This window comes from Neopsephotus bourkii, unplaced genomic scaffold, assembly GCF_033783945.1.
Source record: "Neopsephotus bourkii isolate Nb327-2 ecotype Australia unplaced genomic scaffold, CSIRO-AGI_Nbou_v1 NB_1624, whole genome shotgun sequence".
NCBI lineage: Eukaryota > Metazoa > Chordata > Aves > Psittaciformes > Psittacidae > Neopsephotus > Neopsephotus bourkii.
The window spans coordinates 1,432,620-1,451,439 of NW_026902099.1; the positions used below are offsets into that span (position 1 = coordinate 1,432,620).

At 37.2% G+C, this 18,820-nt stretch overlaps 1 protein-coding gene across 6 annotated transcripts in view; it reads left to right on the forward strand.

Annotated features, from left to right (window-relative positions):
- The window catches only part of TAFA5 (TAFA chemokine like family member 5), a 436,737-nt gene that overhangs the window by 241,815 nt on the left and 176,102 nt on the right, over positions 1-18,820 (forward strand). The gene's annotated exons all lie outside the window — the stretch shown is intronic.

Below are 18,820 nucleotides of genomic sequence, written 5' to 3' on the forward strand. Positions count from 1 at the left end.
ATTGTGTGTTTTGATCTAGGCTCAGCTAACAAAAGTAAAAAGAAGATGTGTGTTTACAGAACTATAACAAATTCACAGATTGCCTTTGAAGGCTGACTGGTTTGAGTCCTCAGATAAAAATATTGCTGAGAACACCCAACTGTTGCCTCAGAATTTGGTCTTACCAGTGATTCTCAAACAAGACAGCTCAAAGGAGATTTCAAAGCCTACCCAGAAAGCTAAATATAGAACATCATGCATATTCTATTTTTGCATTTTGGTTTTGGTACTCTAAGTCAGTTTCTTAGCTGTCATTTTCGTAATGTGATACAGTATCCAGTAATTCTTTCCTGTTTTATTCTAACAGGCTTAACTGCTTAAGAAAGGAACCATAGAATCATAGAATGATTTTATTGTGTCATTTGTAGTTGTAACCTCAGCAAAAAAAAAAAAAAAATTAGCAATTAAAATTTCAACATGTGTTGAAAGTCATAAGGGAAAATACGACGTTTTCATCTTCTAATGGGAACTAAATACAATTCTTCCTCAGTCAGTTATGGCCTGTGGTGAGATTCATTTGCTGTAACTTAGGTATCCAGAGTTAGTTGTCTAACCTAGGAACTTCAGTTTTCCTTTATACCCAACAGAGTAAAAGGCACCTTATTAGAGTATTTTGTCTCATCTTCAGTGCCTCAGATAAATAAGATGTCCTGGTACTCACCATTTCTGCCTTGCCTTAAGTCACCTGTGATGCTGAGAGATTAGATTAGCAGAATGTACAAGTAAGAAGACATGACTACACCTCATCCTCTAATTGCTGTATTAGGTTAGATTCCAAGTATGAAAGGTTTGAGATAATTTAATATTTGAGAACACTATCAATCAATCAATCAATCAATCTATCTATCTATCTATCTATCTATCTATCATCTAGCTAGCTAGATAGCTAGCTACCTATCTTATCGATCTATCTATCTATCTATCTGTCTATCTATCTATCTATCTATCATCTATCTCTCTCTCTGTCTATGTGTCTATCTATCTATCTAATCTATCTACCTACCTACCTGCCTACCTACCTATCTAATCTGTCTAACCTATCTATCTTATTGGCCACTCAAGAAGGCCTTTCAAATCTCCTTTTGCTTTCAGTGGTCTTGATCACCGTTTTATGAAAACAGAGAAATGGATGACAGGATCTATGCTGAGATATTGTGTAATTAGAGAGGGTTCTTTATGTAATACTCCACATTTGAAAAACAAGTGGGAAGTTCATCAGTTGAAAAATAGAGCTCCCCATTAACTTACATGTCCAAGTACTATAATTAATCTTTTTAAAGCTTTTCAACATAGCTCTAATAAGATCTAGTAACGCAGATCTTTATTATTTTGTGAAATGTTTATACTTAAGATGTTGAGCCCTTTGCTAGGAATGGTAATTGCAAGACATGTAGGAGATACTGCTTAGCTTTCCTGGACAATGTTAGGGATGTTCCGTAATCAAAGCTCAAAAAAGATAACGATATCTAGAATCATATGTCAAGTTCCCAAATTAAAATGAAAGCACAAGCCAAATCCTCGATCTGTAGGTTTATTCTTGAATTGTTAAAAAAATAGTTGTACATACCATAAACATAATTATATACAAAAGAATAAATGAGCATTTTATCTTCGCTCTGATGTTCTGCTTGCAAATACAGCTGTCAGATAAATCGGCCACTGACTAACAACTATCCGACTGTGAATTTACCAGGTTCATAGTTTAAAGAATAGTAGTTCAAAGAATTTTCCATTCTGTTTATATTCATTTCTAGATGTTTCAAACACAGCTGCCAATGTTTTCTTCTGGACAGAACATGAAATCTACCTAAAATTAGGTCTGAGAAAAGCTAGTTTTGTCTCTGATACTAAGTCAAACACTGCTAATTTAGGAATACAACATCCAAACATAATTGTTGGGTGTTCTTTTACCATAAAGAATCACGTTTTCCAAACAATTATATCCTTCTCTTAGCTTTCTTAAATAGGACACAGAGCGTGCTTTTACACATTTTATTTATTCATAATATACTGGATGTTAAGAATGTAATTGTTGTTTAAGAACACATTTCTGCTTTCAAAAAATCTTACTGGTGGTGTTTTATTTTTATTTTTAATTTCATTCTTTATGTAGTCTTGATTTTAATGAGGTTTCTTTGAAGTAAAGTAGCAGAATTATACCCTAGACCTTTAATTATGAATGCAAAGTCATTTGTGAAGGAAGCAGGCATAGGAAGCATGACCTGCTAACCTACTGACCAGAAAACATTAGCTAACGACTGTGTCACAGCTTCTGGCAAGAGACTGTTTTGAAGATTCAGTACCAAAGCTGTTAATTTTTACAACCTTCAAATGCATCATGTTGTACCTGGCTACCATTTGTTCAATGTTAATGGAGAAAAGTGCCTTAGAATATATTTAGTTTTGCTGTATGTTTCCTGGAGCTCTGAAATGCAAGTGTCAGTTATTGCAGCAAAAAGAGTAAGTAATTTAAGGGCTCTTAAACCTCAGAAGCATTGTCTGAGATTGCACTTGTGAACATAGCTCTTAGAGTAAGCCCTGAGTTGATTACCAAAATCCATTCTGCTACATCAGCTAAGGCCTTTTCCTAAAAGATGAAAGACAGTATATGTCAGATAGATAAAACTGGAATTGTTAAAAATGAAGATGCAGTGTTCAGGGCTTGGTCTGAGCAGAGCATGAAGAACAGAGATTTTCTTGAAATGCCTCCCTGTGATGGAAAGTGCTGATTTACTCTTTTATTTTTTTCTATCAGTCTTTAAATATGGCAGATTGCTAATGTAATCTGAAAAAATGGCATCAATATTCACCCTGATTTCAAGCTTGATTTAGTGTTGATTGCTTCATTCGTAGACCCACAGAGTCATAATATATGTTTGGTATGTTTGGTTGTGATGGAATTTTTATTCATGAGTGTAGGGTTTGTGATATTATGACAGTAGTTTGCCTGCACTTTTAGCTACATTATTATTATTTACAACTAGCAGTCCCTAGTCCCTTTTCTGTGATCAAATTCCACAGCAGTGACCTCAGTTGCATTACTTTAATAAGTTATTATGCTTCAACGTAGCATCTGGTTTATCACCAGAGTAATTTCCCTGTGTGTCAGTCAAGCTTCATCAGTTTTTTAAGCTGGAGCCTGTGAGAGACTGGGAGATAGCAATTATTCTCTTTTTTTTCCCAGTATGAAAACAGCATGTGTACTCATGTACCCATGGTTTGCATTCTTTATTGCATCCACCTGAAAATCAGATTTGTTATGCCAAAGCATTTCATAGAATACAAGTATATTAACCTGTAAAGTGTGGGATGGATGTTTAAATGTTCAGTAGACTCCAGTAATTCTGTCCAATATGTATTTGTAGCTCAAAAATAAATTGTAATTTCCCCCAGAATGTAGGAACAGTTTATAAGAGGAAAAGTAGTATGAGAGAAGTTGTTTAATTGCTCAAAGGAAACGAGGATGGCAATCTTTCATTTGCTTACCTGAAACCTGTGATTAGAAGATTCTCATGTTCTGGAACTGAGTTTGGATTACATTTATGCTATGAGAAATCCCAGGGCATTGATCTGGATACCCCAGATTCCTAAATTTCATATAATTGGATCTCAGGTAACTGAAGTTAAAGTGTTCAGACAATTTATGTTGTAAAAAAAAGTCTTCTTAAAAAAACCCCAAATGAAGCAAAACAAAACAGAAAAACACAAAACACCACCTTTTTAAAATTTTAATAAGTTTTTATTCTTTGCAAGCATTGTAGCTATATTATTTTCTGGAGAATCTTAGTCAATAAAACATTTTTCATACCTTATGATTAACAGGCTTTTCAGTGGGCATTGACTGATTTTGTTTAACACAGAAACTCAGGATCTACAAGGAAGCCACATTAGTTTTGATCGATAATTCCCTGCTCTTCTCATTATCTCTATGAGTCTGTGGGGAGGTGTAGAGGCCAGAACTGATCATTAATAGAATCCTAAGTCATGAACTTGAAGCAAAACTGCCTAATACCTGGAGGGCTTCATCATTCTCAAGTATCTTATACTTACTGGGAAAAAAAAAAAAAAGTATAAAATAATAAAACAAAGGGGGAAAGAAAGGACTATAATGGATAATCCTAAAAAGGATTTTCAGAATCGGGAATTTTAGCTTTCACATTTAGAATATTTCATATCCTTGTTAATATGCTATTTATATTATTTTATCCTGGGTGTATTGCAGATATTTGAAAATGTTTCCTCACTGTAAATATTATACATTTAACTTTGTTACATTTAAGGTAAGTCATTTTAAAAGAAATAAAACCAGAAGGCAAAGAGGGATGAATATGAAATTAAAATGAGATTGAATAATATTATGTTGACATTTTAATAGATCAGGAGTAGTATACTGTACAGTGTGGACAATTTAAGTGTATGAAGAGTGGGACTATTTGGCCATGAAAATGATCAGAGGGCTTTAATACCTCTTCAGTGAAGAAAGGCTGAGAGAGCTGTGGTTGTTCATCTTGGGGAAGGCTCCAGCGAGACCTTATTACACCATTTCAATATGTGAAGGGGACTTAGAAGGAGGAGAAAAACTTTTTACCAATGCCTGTAGTGACAGGACAAAGGGCAATGATTTTAAACTAAAAAAGAATAAATTCAGATTGAACATAAGAAAGATTATTTTTATTTTACGATCAGGGTAGCGAGACAGGTGTGGTGGAACAAGTTGTTCCATGAACAGTGAAGAAATTGTGTATTTTGTATCCCTGGAAGCATTCCAGGGGCCTACGAGGATGCTGGGGAGGGACTCTCCATTAGGGACTGTAGTGACAGGAGAAGGGGTAGCAGGTTCAAACTTAAACAGGGGAAGTTTAGATTAGATATAAAGAAGTTCTTTACTGTGAGGGTGGTGAGGCACTGGAATGGGTTGCCCAAAGAAACTGTGAATGCTCCATCCCTGGCAGTGTTCAGGGCCAGGTTGGGCAGAGCCTTGGGTGACTTGGTTTAATGTGAGGTGTCCCTGCCCATGGCAGGGGGGCTGGAACTTGGTGATCTGAAGGTCCTTTCCAACCCTATAGGATTCTGTGACTCAGTGTCAGGTTGGACAGGGCTTTGAACCACCTGATCTAGTGAAAGATGTCCCTGCCCTTGGCAAGGGCCTTGTACTAGATGTTCTCTAAAGGTCCTTTCCAATCCAAACTGCCCTATGATTTTATTACTCTATTTCATAGAATCACAGAATGGCTTGAGTTGGAAAGGACCTTAAGATAATTCAGTTCCAACCCTGTGCCATGGGCAGGATTACATCAACCTAGACTATGTTGCCCAAGGCTCTGTTGGCCTGGCCTTGAACACTGCGAGGGATGGAGCACTTACGACTTCTCTGGGCAGCCTATTCCAGTGCCTCACCACCCTCACAGTAAAGGACTCCTTCCTTATATCTGACTTGAACTTCCCCTTTTTCAGTTTAAACCCACTACCCTTGTCCTATTGCTACAGTCCCTGATTAAGAGTCCCTTAGATGATTAGATGTACTAATGTACTGCAATATTCTAGTATCTTACAATGAATAGAATAAATAATATTTTGGTCATTGCTTATATATCCTTAGTATAATTTCTTGAGCCTTCGTAGTCTCTTAGTGGTTTGTTTTTTTTTTTTGTTATGATGTATCTGAAGTGCTCCAACCTCTCCATGCACTCATTTATGAAATAACCATTGAGTACTCATGCTATACATTAGAATAATGTAGAATATTTGCTCCTACCTAGAAATAATTCTGAACAAATAAAGTGTATTCTCAACTATATTCTTTTGCTTAGACAATGGAGGAAAGATTGCAATTACGCATTTGATAGCACCATATATATAAAACTTAGTTTTCAACATGACTTAAAGAATAAGTCTTTTCTCCCTTTCCCCACCCCAGCACTTATATATGTAGTCACAATTGCATCGGATCTTACAGATGCCCCCAAGCATGTGCAATGCTTTATTTTCATTCCTCTGTCTCTAGACAACTCCTTCAGAACTGTAGATTTTCCCAAATACTGTAAATTGAAGTAAAATTATGTCCGTGACTCGTGAGCTTGCCCTTCCCATGGTACCAGTACATTATGACAGCTTCCACCTTGTGGGTCATTTTTCATTTAGAAATGCACAGGAATATAAGTTTCACCCCAGTTGCTTACTTCCTCTCCAACTAAGGACACGTGACATTCCAAATCAAGTTGAGTAATAGTTCTTATTTAAATAATATCACAGACTTGGCAAAATCTTATAAACATGCTCACATAAAATACATTTGTTCTCTTTGGTCATGAATATCAAGTGTCAGTTAGAGAATGAAATGTCGTCGAGGAAGGAATACCACTGTTCAACCCCAAGACAAAAAGTGAGCAGAAGAAAACAAACAATTGCAGCATCAGTGGCAGTACTGATGTGTCTATGAGAAATACAGGGAGATAATTAGGTTTCCCCTCCTGACTGAGAATCCACAACAGGAATAACCAGAAACATGACCAAAAAGCAGCCAAGCAATGAAACCAAATCAAACCAAATCAAAACTGCTTAGGATGGTATCAAGCAAATAGAAAGTATTTGGTGCCTAACAACTGCAGCCCCACCTTGAGTGTTGTGTGCATTTTTGTGTTCCTCAGTAATAAGAAGGGACACCAGATGAGTATAGTGTGTCCAGGGGAGGGGAACCAAGCTGGTGAAAGGTCTTGAAGTCAAGACTTAGGAGGACAGCTGAGGTCACTTGGCTTGTTCAGCCTGGAGAACTCTGAGACCTTATCACAGTCTAGGGGGGAGGTAGAGGGAGAGGTACTGATCTCCTCTCTCTCATGTCCAGTGGTAGGATGTGAAAAATGGAAAGAAGCTGCATCAGGGGTTCAGATTCCAGTTCAAACTGGACATTAGGAAAACTTTATTCATTGAGAGGATGGTCACTTGCTGGAACAGGCTCCCAGAAGTGGTCGTGGCACTGAGCCTCTCAGAGTTCAAGGAGCATCTGAATGGCACTCCTCGTCATATGGTTTAGTTTTAGGTGGTCCTGCGAGGAACAGGGTGTTGGACTCACTGATCCTAATGGGGGCCTTCCAACTGGAGATATTCTATGATGGGATGTGTTATGAAGGTGCAGATTGGGATTTTGCATAATGGTTGTGTTTTCCACAGAATAATTCACTCTTCAGCCATCAGATAGCAGAGAGTGAGTACTGATCACAGCTGGAAAGTCAGGCCCAGTATGCGTTCATGGGTTCTCAGGCTCAGTAGAGATAAACTATTTCCTAATGGCAAGTAAATCTATAGATCTCCTTCCATGATATATGAATGTTTTTGGAGTAAAAGATCAGGGATGTAGATGAATTAGGTTTAAATAATTAGGTAACAAATTGGTAGATTATTTTCTACAAGACTGAATTATACACAAGAGATTGAGAGGAAACACTTTGGATTTATAAGGGAAATAAATCTACGTTAAGTGTGAATAAAATGTAATTTAAGATAAAATGCTTTTCTAAGCCTGGTACCTATAATAAAGTGACCAAACTGTAGCTGTTTTTCTCTCATAAGCATCCTCCTTTGAGGTTAAACCCGACATCAGTATAGCATTTCATATTAAGGGGTGGATGTCTTTCTAAATGATAGGGAAAGGAAATATTTGGGAAAGCAGAATTTAATTATGTGATTTGGAACGTGGCCAGGAACCAGGGGTTAACACTGGTACTGTGCAAAGAGTGCTGAGAGAACTTTAATTGCCTCTAATGCTTAGTGCCTTGCTTTCACATTTCATCTGAGAGGCAACACCTTCAGCCCCCTGGTGTGTCATTGGAAACATTAGTTCATCAATACTAACAGCTTTGTTTCCTTTAGTTCCTCAGCAGTCTTAAGCAGTCACCCATGTAGTCAAATCCTCTTTCATCTACATTCTGTGATGGCAGTTGCAGCACAGAAAAATGGTTGGAGTTTGTGTGATTATGGAACAGTTTTCTGAGGGACTGTCTAGAAGCCTAATTACTACAGACATTTTAAATTGAACTGGACAAAATACTAGAGAACTTATTACGCATTCACGTAAGTATATACTGCATCACTGGATAGAGTTTTCTGTGCCCGATATCTTGTGGGAGAGCATTACTAACAACTGCAGCAGCCTTATTGCAGTTTGCAGTCTGATTCATTAGCTAACTAGAGGCAATAGGTCAACATGAAGTTCCTAAATTCAGGAGCTTGGTCACTGTAAGCTGCCTTTGCAGACAGTGATAAGAGATGGCCATGTGAAAGGTCACGTAGTGTCAATATTGGAATTGTTTCTGAAAGCTTTTCTCTTTTTTCTCTCTTATGGGATTAAAGAGAACACAGGATGATTAGCAGAGTAGGTTTTCTGCTTGAATGTAACGTGTAAACACTTCAGGCCATCAGCTGCTCAGGCTGCCTTTTGGAAAAGCCACTGTCTTCACTGATTAGAGGCAGCTTAAGGAAAAAAACTCAGCATGTTTATATTACCCCCTCTGCTTGTCGTCCTATCTTCTACATGTTCCCAGAAGAGTGGGAAAAGAAAAACTTTAAAAACTATTAATGTGTGAAGGTGGGCTTCTGTCAGGGAAACATGTTTGTCTCCAGTGGGAGAATACAGATAGACAAGCCTTTGTAAATACCCATACAATCAATGGGTGAGATAAAACCATAGCTAAATTACACTTCTGGCACTATGTGAAAGCAACATAGTCAAGGGCTACTCTTTTTCATCCCCTCATATTAAATTATCTCATTAAGCACAGAGAACTATAAACAGAGAAACAATAGAATCAAGAAAGACCGTAATATTGTTAGAAATAGCGTTATAAAGCTATATACCACTTTATTTTAACTTACCTTAGATTTAATATCTGTGATGATAGCTGATGTTAGAAGAGTCCTAGAAAATGTTTAACTTGTTTGCTATATTAGTGACAACTTTAATGGCACTACTGCAACCAGTACCTGGAACACAGTAGTTAATGCCAGGCATTTTCGTAGGCCTCTTTCAGAATACTTTGCACAGGACTGTTTCAGAGAAAATATTTTCTTTCAAGACAAAACTGTAGGAAGCTATGTATTTAAGGTGATGCAAAGGAGATGGGTTTTCCCTGCTGTTACAGGTTGGGTTCCCCTGCTGGTTGAGGTCATAACTGCAGGAGGAAAAAATGTTTATGGTGCTCAAGCTGGCATATTCATATAATGAATAAACCTTAGGTATTACTGTACTTTTATTTACTTATGTCTTACTGTTGTATTATTTCTATGATATCATAGGCATGGAAGTTGCTTCATAAGCAAGTTTCATACAGTCCTAGACTGAAAACACTTGTAGTCTAATGACAGACTCTATCCTTGCTTGTACTGCTGTCAAAGGAAATAAGGGAAATTATCTAGTTATAAGTTAATAAGGGTAATTATCTTGTTAATTATCTAGGTTGTGGGGTGTAGGATAAGAGGGAAAGACCTCCAAACTTCTTTGTACTCTCAAATGAGATGGAAGTTGGAAAGTAAAATTTCCTCCTGCTTATTTCAAAGTATTTCTTTGAGAGTTTCAGTCTTTCTTCTAGCATCCTTCCTAGGTAGACATACACAGAAGGCCTCTACTCTTGCTCATCCCTTTTGAGAGGGCAAGGTTAAGCCCCAATTTTAATGTGAAGGTTGGATCCTAAGGGTAAGTAAGAGAGAAGTGAAAAGAGATGATGGAAAGAATTTCCTCTTCTTAAAAGAGAGAGGAGAAAGGATATCAGAGCTAGTCTGAAGCGAGCAAGAAACAGTGGTATTATGAAGGCACGTATGACTGACATGGCACAGTACAGGATGACTTACTGTGAAACAGACTCTCATTTGAAGGGAGAGTGGCACATACAAGAAGAAGGGAGCAAAATACGTGAAATAAAGAGATGCAGCACAAAGCTAAAGTAAGCCCAAAGGTAATAAGAATTTTCTTGTCCTTTCCATAATTTTTAAAGCATACAAAATGTACCTTCAGTTTATTGTACATTCTGTGAGCTCCCGTGATAAATTTGTCTTACATAAAGAGATAAATTAAGCTGCCAGTTATCAACCTGCCTTAGTCAGACTCACCTTCCAGCCATTTAATTCCCACTTCTTTCAATGAACCTCTTCCTCCTACAGCAATCAATAAATATTCTTTTTTTTTCTCTTTTTTTTAATCACTGATGGTTAAACAGAATTGGACAATACCTTTGATGGGATGTGTGTAAACTAGGAGGCACCCAGTCTTCTCAATACTCCGTGTTATACTCCAAAGTTACTCACTATTTCTCTGTATCCTATGTTACACACTGACTTTCCTACCTTTACTCCGAGGGCCTTTACTGCACACCACAATCCTCTTTGTTCAGTACCTCTGTGCTACAGCAGTGGTGCTCTTCTGCCTCTCTGACACTGCCCTAAGCAGCTATTGCTGTACGTTACACGGCACTCAGCACAGACCCATGTCCAGACTGTCCAGACTCTCTCTGTTGCTCTGCGCAATGTAAATCTCCAACCCCCCACACAGCAATCTCAGGTGGCTCCCCACTAATGTTTGCTGATTCAGTCACTTGTGGAGGGGAAGATGTGGACCACAGGACCAATAAAAGGGAAGTAACGGCCTGTGGGGCAATATTGCTGAAGTGCTGCATTCTCCACCAACCTGCAGTTTTAGGTAAGATACTGCTATCATGGTGCACAGCAAGGGTAGGAGGAGACAGCAGCAAAGCTGCGTGATATAGAGTAGCTGAAAAGAGCTAGAAGAAGGAAGAGGAAAAGACAAAGAGGTTGGAGAGAGTGGGTCAGGGCAGAACAGAATGCAGTCAGCTCAAAGGCTGGAAGTTCATTACCTCAACAAAGGGAAGATAGAATCACAAAATCATCATAAAATAGTCTATTTTGGAAGGGACCTTCAAAGGTCATCTGGATATAGCAGACCAGACTGTGTGTCACAATGGAGTAAAAAATAAAATAAATAATGTTTTTGGAGCTTTTCTGAAGAAGGGTAGAACTGCTTTGGTATTTGAATTTTTTTTTTTTTTTTTTTAAGGAGGAAAAATTGTATTAATTGTTCTTTCTTCAGTTGTAATCTTCAGTTTAACCATGCCAAGTGCAAGGTCCTACACCTGGGTTGGAGCAGTCTCGGCACAGCTACAGGTTGGGCAGAGAAGAGATTCAGAGCAGCCCCGTGGAAAAAGACTTGGGATGCTGGTCGATGAGAAAATGAACATGAGCCAGCTGTGTGTGCACTCATGGCCCAGAAAGCCAACCGTATCCTGGGCTGCATCAAAGGGAGCGTGACCAGCAGGTCGAAGGAGGTGATCCTGCCCCTCTACTCTGCTCTCGTGAGACTTCACTTGGAGTATTGTGTACAGTTCTGGTGTCCTCAACATAAAAAGGACATGGAACTGTTGGAACAAGTCCAGAAAAGGGCCATGAGGATGATCAGGGGACTGGAGCACCTCCCATAGGAAGATAGGCTGAGAAAGTTGGGGCTGTTGAGCCTGGAGAAGAGAAGGCTGCATGGAGACCTCATAGCAGCCTTCCAGTATCTGAAGGGGGGCTATAGGGATGCTGAGGATGGGCTCTTTGTTAGGGACTGTAGTGGTAGGACAAGGGGTAATGGGTTCAAACTCAAAGAGGGGAAGTTTAGGTTGGGTTTAAGGAGGAAATTCTTTACTGTAAGGGTGGTGAGGCACTGGAATAGGTTGTCCAGGGAAGTTGTGAATGCTCCATCCCTGGCAGTGTTCAAGGCCAGGTTGGACAAAACCTTGGATGCCATGGTTTAATGTTAGGTGTCCCTGCCTGTGGCAGGGGGGTTGGAACTAAATGATCTTAAGGTCCTTTCCAACCATAACTATTCTATGATCCTATGAACAGGATGTTTTGAGGTACTGACTAGCACTGGCTTTATAATAACAATTGGCAATGGAAAAAAAATCACCTGTTCTCTGTACAGTTATCACTTTCTGTTCTTTATTACTGTTTCTCTGTTTAGATTTTAAATATCTCCCTTAATAGTCCTATGCAACTGCAAGGCTCAATTCTCTTGACCTTGAGAATCATCAACTTTTTTTTAACCTATTTTTAAAACTTACTACCTGGAGTATGTGAAATACAAATTAAAAGATTTTAAGAGCAGGCTCTCTTTGGTAATGTAGGCATCTTCTTCACAGAGCAGCAAGCATATCTTAAACTTCATTCTTCAACTTAGCATGCTTTACTGAATTTATAGTTTTGTTAAACATAAAACATTAAGTGTTTGCTAAGAATATTGACCAATTCTGAGCAGCTTTTTTGAAGTAAGTACTTTCCCTAGACTCAGTGTATTTACATTCTTGCTTTAACAGCCTTAGGTCAGAATACTTCAATTTTGGTGTAAGTTTTGGAAATTTGATCATTACATACAATTATGAAGCCAAGGGAAATACAAGGTTTGGAGTGTGGAAAGAAAGGCTATAACACTGAGCGTAGGTCCCAGCATAGCCCTGCGTGTAATGTATGTGAGCCAGGCTCCATGTCAGGTGTTTACATGCACTGGCATGTCCCCACTCTGATTTACTGTATGGTCATGTGGAGGTGATACCTGATGGGGTCCCTCTAGAGGGGCCTGTCACCTGCCTAAAGAGCATCAGCAGATGTTTGTGCCCAAGTGGAATTTAAGCTTCCTTGGTAAGACTAATAAGGCTTCGCACAAAGCTGCTGGAACCCAGTTTTAATGTGATACAACTTTGTGCAACTGGATCACAGATGTACCCTGTCTTAGGTAATAATATCAAGGTTTTCTTTGTGCCTTTCATCTCAGAGGAGCTCAAAAAATTCCCACAGGTGTCTCTTTGTCTCTTTCAATCTATTTTTGTACAGTCTCTATCTAAAGTTCAGATTTTCAAACAGAGACAACTTGGTTAGTAATTTCAGTAAATGCTGGCAGTTCTCTATTAAGTGCTGGCCAGCAGGCACATAAACTGCTGAAGCATACTGCCTCTCAGTTTTGGGGCAGGACAAAAACTAAGTTTAGAATAGTGGGGTAGGTCTTTGTTGCGAGGAAATTACTGCTAGACTTTTAGTACCGGATTTCCTGAAGAGCAATTCTCGAACTGTTTCTGCAAAAGAACTGGGGTTTGCAGTTTTGCATTTGTCAGACCTCAGAAGTGGAAGTGTTGCCTGTATGAATATTTTAAGTACCTTAGCTTTGTTCTTTTTGATTCAAATCAGGCTAAGTATTTTGTGAGGTCATCATCAGTTAGTGCTGGCTTCCTTTACCAGTGATAAAAACTGCATTATCTGCATTTGTTGGCAGCATCAGGTACTGATCCAGCACATTTGGTACATTCTTGAAGGTAACATAGAGTCTGTCTAGTTTTGAACCTCTTTGCACATTCTAGAACCCTTTGATTTATGTATTTAGGAACAAAATTTATATGCTGGGTATAATGCTGCCTTCAGTTCTGTAGGTACTTTACACAGCATGACATTTTATTTTGTGTTATTTGTATGCTGTTTTTCAGATTTACCTCTATTAATTTTGCATATATGTATGTACATACAATTTTATGCATAACTATATAGTAAATAGGAAATTCTTTTATAATACTGTCATCGTGTGGCATTACAGTGAATAAATTAGGAGCTGAAAGGCCAAACCACAAAACCGTCCCCAACAATTAGTGCTTCTGTGGCAGAATTACTTGTCGGGTTGAAAATGACTTTGCAAGTAAAAAAGCCTGTAAAAGAGAAAGCGGAAAGTACTGTACAAAGTAACCTATCAGTTGTAATTGTCCTAAGCTGTTTATTATACCCAGGAGAGTAGTTTCCGGGACAAGCCAGAGGACTCAAGTCAGGTTTAAACCAGTGTAAGAGGCCATCCATCTATTACAATGGCTAAACTAATTTATTATGAATTAAGTGGTGCCAGTTCTTTGTGTAGGAAATTCTAAAATGACATTGTGTCCAGTGTGCAAACAAAGATTATGGAAAGGTTTCTGTACTTGAAGTAGTTTTTGATTCTCTTTCAGATGTTGATGACTATATCTGGAACATGACCATAAATTTAGATCCTATTACAGAATTAATAAAGAAGCCTAGTCAGACAGAGAGACATGATTCCTGTCTTGAGATTCTTATAATTTAAGGTTCACATACTTTAACCTCATAGTCAAATTAAGAAAGCTATTGAAGCTAATTAACCTGTTTCCTTGAATTCGAACTTACTGGATCAGTACTCTTTTGGATAGATAGATATAATTAAAAAAAAAAAAAGATGGGATCAATGCAGTGGCAAGCTTCCCGTAAGAAAGTAATTTGAAGAAGAGGATAGGATTCTTGTATAAAATAATTTGAGTTCTGAAGTTCTTGATATGAATGATTTCCATTTATTAACTTTTAGTGACAGCTACTTTAAATAGTGTACTTTTCAATGTAATCTACTAATAATCTACTGCAGGCTTTTCTTTGTAATAGGGAGTATTATATGAACAACATTAATAGGTATGCACACACCTATGAAACCTTGGATCACTCTTGGATCTAATGTTCTGGGCTAATCTGGTTATAAACCAGAAACCAAAAGTAAGAAAAAAAAAAAAAGAAAGCAAAAAAAAAAATATTCTTTTAAATGTGGGATTAATGAAACTTTGTTTACTCTAGGAATATGTATTCTTGCCAGAGTAATACTAGACCCCTACCTACACTTCTTACTCTTCCAAATTCACAATAGTTTGGTTCTGAAGTTGTATTTCATTTGGATAAATTATTTCTTTCTCCTTCATTATGTGTGTTTATGTCTCTTCTGGAAAAGCACCAGAGTTAGCTCATGAAATTATCTTTTTTTTTCTTGCTTTTCATATAAATATATCTTTTGTGGAATAATTTAGGCTATGCAAGACTGTGGAAGAAGCCGCATGGAGTAGGTTTTGGCGTACACATGAAATGAGCTGCATGTGGGAGATACTGTAAATGGTAGTTGGTACTCTGCTGGTTCATGTAAAAAAAGTTTTTAAAAAATATGCACAGAAATAAAACTGAGCACGTAAAAAGCCTCAAGGTAGCTTTTTTATGATTCTGTGTACAAAGGTGAATACTGGAGGAGCAATGATAGTTTAATGTTATTATACAAGCTGGCTGTTTACAGCCTTACAAAACTGCATTTCTAATTTCACTTTTCACTTCTAAAAATTATGCCTTGGACTTTTTGGTTTCACAAAAGTTAGTAGTCTTGCTTCACTAATTCTTGAAGTCTTGATGCAGAGTTTTCTCGGAGCGTGTCTGTAGGTCAGATGAATGATTTGTGGTATAGCTTGGGGTGTCAAGGCAGAAAGTTTTTGACTCTGGCTCAGGTGAAGTTGTAGCTGAAAATATTACCTTTCAATTCTAATGCTAAATAAAGCCTGAAATAATATTTCTTATTCAGTTCATGATTTAGAAAAAAAATATGAAGAAAGTATGCAATATAATAAATATATGTTGGATTTAATATATTTACTGACAGCTTTGACAAAGATTTCACAATATTCCAAACTTTTCTTACTCCATTTTGAAGAGAAAATAAAATAACAGTTCAGACTGCTTTTCAGTTTGGTTGTATTCTTTTCCCTACTCTGGAATTGTTGAATTTCCTTATTAAAGAATGAAAAATAGCATTCCTGGGCATTTGACCTTTGGGTTCGTATCATAGTATGATGAGATTTATAGGCATGGCATCCTGCTAAAATGGTCCTGGTGGCTTTCTTTTTCAACATTATTTTTAAATCTTTTTTCAAATAATGGAACTTTACTAAAATATTAATTTGTGCAATACTTAATATTTAAATATTCAATTATTAGACGGTACTACACCTACATTTACCACAAAGAAGTTGTTTCTACGTATTTTTACTTTCCTATAGCATAAAATGTTCTGATTTTCTGTAGTGACAAACAACTGAATACAATATTTAAGCCTAAATGATAAAGTTAAGTAAAAGTTGTGTGTAATAGTATTGTAAGCACAGGATATCTATTATGAAAATATATCAGGGTAGATACATACACATGATAAGCATAAAGAAAAAAAATTAAGCTAAACAGATTGAAATTACAGTAGTATAAAATTCTTGTGTTGCCTGTGAAAGTGATGTTTAAGAAAAATTTGAGAATATTAATGTTGCCTGCCTGGATTTGATCAGTAAAGGCTTGTGCAGAATACTGGAGTATGCTTTCTATGAAGTTATTTGTGTCCCAGATTTTTGAGTCTAAATACTGTATGATATCAGCTGGAAAATAGCCTTGGTGTTCAGCAGTCTGTAGCCTTGATAACCATCTGTGTCCGTAATACTTCCATTAATAGGATGTACTATCTTCATACCAGAATTTCATTATACTGTAGAGGCAGAGTGGCTGAGTAAGTAGAGATAACTACTGGCTTATAAGAGTTCCATTAAGAACAGTTGTAGATGTTTTGAGAAAAATAAGGCATAACTATCTTTGAAGGACTTTTCTGTTTCCTGTAAAATATTCAGTAGCTACTGAAACCAAGTTGTTATGGTTTTCATGTGCTTTATAAGGATTCCTTATCTAACAAAGTTTTTTTATCATTGCTTTCAGTGGAGCAGTACTGATTTCCATTTCAGGTGTAGATTGCATAGCTAACCATTTTCTGGTAGTCACAAAATAGTGCAGTTGTCCATATAATCATTGATACAAATCTTTTCTGAAAATGGAGTGAAAGTGGAGCTGCTGGATACATCTGTGTAAGTACTCCATTAACATAACAAGAAAATAACACTTTCCATACCTTATTTAAAAACATTTTTAGACTGTGAAGTATGCTTAGTAGACTATTTACATTAATTCTCATAAATGCATTTCAGGAAGAATAATGATATATTAATAATTTAGTGCACCATCGTTTTGTTCTCCCATCACCAGAAGTGTGTCACATCCTGTAAAGCAAACCAAGACCAGGTTCAGGGGAAAGACTTTGACTTCTTGAGTGGGCCTGAAAGAGTAAGATTAGGAAAAAAAACAATGAATTTGTAAATAATGACTGGCAAGTTTCTTGTTGTTATTGTTGCACATAGCTGCTTTCGTAGTGCAAAAGGACAAGTGATCACTGTCCATTATGCTGAACAATATATAACCTCAAAATAGTAGTCCCTGCCCTGAAGAGTTAAATTGAAAGAGGGAAAGGGATAGAACCTACTAGGCAAATGATAATCTTATTCAATTTTGTTAATTTCTGTAGGGTTGTAGAGGAATCAAGTTGTGCTGAGGGATGGGAGAGCTAAATGACAAGAATTTATGATGGAAAGAGATGCTGAAGGGAAAAGGTGCGAAGGGGGTACAACCATAGAAAAGACTGTAAGAAGTGTGGGTATGCCATGAAGCTTTCATAAGAGAAAAAGAGTGAAGAATTTTAGAACTAGTCAACATAGAGCAGAGAAAGTCCTATCAGGATTTTAATAGCTGTTTTGAGTATCCGAAGATATTTTCTTTTGCTGTTTATATATTTCTGTTAGGTTTAGGATATTTTGCCAAACTGGTGTTTTAATGGTGCTCACTTTTGGGAACTTGCTTTTTTGTTTAGTAGTGTTATTGAATGCTGGACTACTGCACTTTTATGAAAAGGAGCAGGAGTGTAGAAGACCTAGAAAGACATAGAGGATGAGGAGAGGATGGAGACAAGGACAAAAAGCTAAACATTGTGGCCCAGTTAAGTGAAATTAGAGGTTGGCTAATGAGGTGATCAAAAAGCAATACGGAGGGACTGAATAACTACAGTAGTAATAGCACATTTTTCCAAGAGAGTAAAAGCTGTAATTAGCAGTGAATATAGCTGAAATTAAAAAAAGCAACCAACCAGCCAAATAAACAAAACAAAACAAAATAACCCAGCAGCTATAGATTCACCTGTAGATAGAAACAGAAGCCCATTTTGTTCTCATATTTGTGACAGATGAGAGAACCTCAACTGGAAAGGTGAAACAGGGAAGTCAATAATTCCGTACATCTCTGAAAATATCCTTACTTTCACCTTCCAGTGAGCTGCTTTTTAATATTTTTGTGTAAGAAAAAAGGGAGGGTGGAGGGGATAGCCATAATGCATGATTCAGTCAGCTGGACTAATAAATCTCCTAGAGGAAGACAGTAGTGAATTAGTTAAATTGTCCATGTTATTGCAGCTCCATAGTTTCCTCATTTCTGGCCATCTTTTGTAAAAGTCACTGTTTCAACATCAAATGATTTTCTCACACACCTGTTAACAGATACTCACCAGGTATTCACCACCCTAGGAAGAGAATCTGGAAATACCACCAGTTGTCTAAACAAAGATTAACTATGCCTGCTAGTGAAAGAATTGCTTAAAATCCAAATTGGTGCAGGACTTTCTTTTCATCTTGTGTTTGGTGACAAAGAGTTTTCACAGTTTCCTCTCGCAAGTAACTGTGCAGAATACTTTGCCCATTTCTCTTCGGTAGACTGTTCAGACCAGGGTGTCCTTTTATTACAAGGGACTTAATAGCATATTTCTAAAAGTAATCTGAATTAAAGTATGAATAAATCTGTTCCTCATCCAACAGGACAAGGATGTTTCCACAGACATTACATCTTCTCATTCTCTTTCTTATCCTCTGTGAATACTTTTTATAGGTGTATTTTATGTATATATTTGGTTTAAAAAAATCTGCACTGGTTCTGAGCATTGTGGGACAAGAAGAGTGGATCAGTGTTTAGGATTGAGGAGACTGAAGTATGTTCAGTGTAAGGATGGGGAAAATAGCAAATGTGATATTAG